Source organism: Papaver somniferum, chromosome 7 (assembly GCF_003573695.1).
Source record: "Papaver somniferum cultivar HN1 chromosome 7, ASM357369v1, whole genome shotgun sequence".
NCBI lineage: Eukaryota > Viridiplantae > Streptophyta > Magnoliopsida > Ranunculales > Papaveraceae > Papaver > Papaver somniferum.
This window is the reverse complement of record NC_039364.1, coordinates 153,731,499-153,734,638: the sequence shown is the minus strand read 5'-3', so window position 1 is coordinate 153,734,638 and position 3,140 is coordinate 153,731,499. Positions and strand designations below refer to the sequence as shown.

At 40.6% G+C, this 3,140-nt stretch overlaps 1 non-coding gene across 1 annotated transcript; it reads right to left on the bottom strand.

Moving 5' to 3' along the window:
- Positions 1 to 678: 678 nt before the first annotated feature.
- TRNAT-AGU lies at positions 679 to 752 on the bottom strand. Its single transcript has one exon. It is a non-coding gene; the product is annotated as a tRNA-Thr (tRNA).
- Positions 753 to 3,140: the final 2,388 nt, after the last annotated feature.

Sequence of the window (3,140 nt, the reverse complement as noted above, 5' to 3'; positions counted from 1 at the left end):
ACAAAAAAACCATTGAGACTTCTTTACGTGCAGCGATGCCGGTTTTGTAGCAAATATCAGCAAAAACATCTCGCACTGAGTCGTGTCTGAATTTGATGCCAACCTGTTTAGCACAGTGAAGGGCATGGTCTCCATAAATGTCCATGGCACAGCCACAATAGGAACACAGTTTATCCTCAGCGAAAAGGGGTATACCCATGCGGTACTTGAGAACTGACCTGAATTGCCGAGGCCCAAATGTTTGGTAGGGGATTGCCAGAGGATAGCTTAAGTCCGGGGATGGGGATGGCCTTAAGTCCGGGGATGTGTATGGCCTTAAGGAAGTCCATTGCATGTTCGGTTCGATTGCATTGCCAGAGGATAGCTTCACGATCATAGAAAGAGTACTTGGTGGGAAGATCTCGCTTGCCAGGGGATGGCCTTATTATTATTATTATTATTTGAATAGAATACGCACCACCAAGGGCATTTATTTAAAAAAATACACATAAGTAGTATTTACACATGAATGGGTAGGAGTCGGGCTACAATTTGTGCATCAAGTCGGGCTACAATCGGGCTATATAAGTAGTAGTATTTTTAATTACCTATTATTATTAATTATTATAAAAAGGACAAAGAACTTTACAATTCGGTGGGTGGTAGCCGAGCGACAAACTGGGACCGAAAAGGCTTCACTGCTTTCGTTGAGAGTTGAACTCAAGACCTCCCGCTTACTAAACGGGTGCTCTAATCAACTGAGCTACGAAAGCTTGTTGGGTTGCTTTTTCCAATAAACGTTGGTTACATTTCTTTATGTTATTTGTATCAGTAACCGGTTTATGGATGAGTGCTCTTGGAATAGTCGGACTGGCTCTGAACCTGCGTGCCTATGACTTCGTTTCCCAGGAAATACGCGCAGCCGAAGATCCTGAATATGAGACTTTCTACACTAAAAATATTCTTTTAAACGAGGGTATTCGTGCTTGGATGGCGGTTCAGGATCAGACTCATGCAAACCTTATATTCCCTGAGGAGGTTCTACCCCGTGGAAACTCTCTTTAATGGAACTTTAGCTTTAGCTAGTCGTTACCAAGAAACCACCGGTTTCGCTTGGTGGGCCTGGAATGCCCGACTTATAAATTTGTCCAGTAAACTACTTGGGGCTCACGTAGCTCACGCCCGATTAATTGTATTCTGGGCTGGAGGAATGAACTTATTTCGTACCACAAAAAACCCATGTATGAATAAGGATTGATTTTACTCCCATCTTGCTACTCTAAGTTGGGAAGTAGGTCCTGGTGGGGAAGTTATAGACACCTTTCCATACTTTGTATATGAAGTACTTCACTTAATTTCCTCCGCAGTATTGGGCTTTGGCGGTATTTATCATTCACTTCTCGGACCCGAGATTTTTGAAGAATCGTTTCCATTCTTCAGTTATTTATGGAAAGATGGAAATAAAATGACTACAATTTTGGGTATCCACTTAATCTTATTAGGTATAGGTGTCTTTATTCTAGTACTTAAGCCTCTTAATCTTATTAGGCATATGTACTGCATAAAATTGTACTGGATAATTCATTCGGTAAAACATACACTCCTGTAACCACTGCTTAGTTTTTTTTTTAAGCATGCATTTATTAAAGAAAAGATCAAGTTACAATTTGACGTGGGTATGTGGTACCCACGGAATCATGGTAGATAATTTGACTAATAAAGTCAGGTATTGTGTGGTCCCAAATTTTGGTAGAAAAATTCCTTTGTTGACTTCCATCTGTCGCATGATTGGCCAAGCCATCTGCTGCCCGATTCCCTTCTCTGTAGTTGTGGTTGATTGCAGCATGCGGGATCTGTTGCATTCTATTCTTTATTTCCTCAATCATCCCTAAGATGTACCAAGGGGGGAAGCTGAGGATGTGATGAATCGCAGGAGGTTCTCTGAGTCCGTTTCAAATATAACTTTTGACCATTGTCTTTCTGTTGCTGATCTTGTTGCTAAAAGAAGAGCCCAGGTTTCTGCAATTAAGGAATTCGTAATTCCCAAAGGTTGAGCCAAAGCCGTTATAGTTCGTGCGTCCGAGTCCCTACAAATGAAACCTGCACCTGCGAAACCTGGGTGACCCCTTGCTGCCCCATCTGTGTTAATTTTAATCCAATTCATATTCGGGGTGGACCATCCTACCCATATTGTCAATATCCTTTTGGTACCTCTTGAATGGTTAAATGTCGGGGAATCTCCTGGTAGCACCGGAGGTAAGGAGTTTTGTGCCGTATAATATTCTTGATGTTGTTTTTGAGCCCATGCTAAGATTTCTTATGATGTTGTTTGCTTTTGGCGGTATATTAGTTCATTCCTAGCCAACCATAGAGTCCAGAACAGAAAACAGAGGGAGGATATGACAGATATTGGTGCTGAATGTTGTAGGAGTTGGGAAATGGTTGTTTGAGGTGTTAAAACAACTGTTGGGGTATAATTAGAGTTTGGTGTGGTTGTGAGCTGAGTGAGCAAAGAAGTCACAATTGGGCAGTGAATGTGTAGGTGGGTCGCTGTTTTCGGAAGATTGTTGCATCTGGAACAAATGTCAGAGTTGATAAGATGGATGTGATGTAAGACAAAGAAGGTTGCTAGACCTTCATTGATTGCTTTTCATAAAAAAAGCTGAATTTTTGGTGGATATGATAAAGTCCACAGAAATTTGGTAGATGGGAGGGGAGTTTGAGTAGACTGCTTAGTAATAATATTCATGCTTCAAAACACAACAAAAACAATGAGTAGTTTTCGTTTAAAAGGGACGTAGAGAGTATAGTAATTAGGGTGTTTCCCTATTACCAGAGCTTTTTAATTAATGTCATTCATTGAACTTGAACCTCAATAATAAAACGTGATGACTTATGTCTCGAATTCAATCCGATTATGAGTTCTATTTGGGCGTGACTTCTGCACCTCCAAAGATTTCCCACAATATTGATTTATTTTGTTGTTCTTTTCATTTGTATTCGACTTTCTTTCTCTTCCCTAGCTCTTAGCTCTGTTTGATCTTTGAATACTTGAACTCCAATCCAAAATTGTAGTCTACCATCCATTCATCCTCGTTGAAGGACAAGGTGAGATGATCAATTGACATACTGATATGAGATTCTATGACAGATTCCACTGT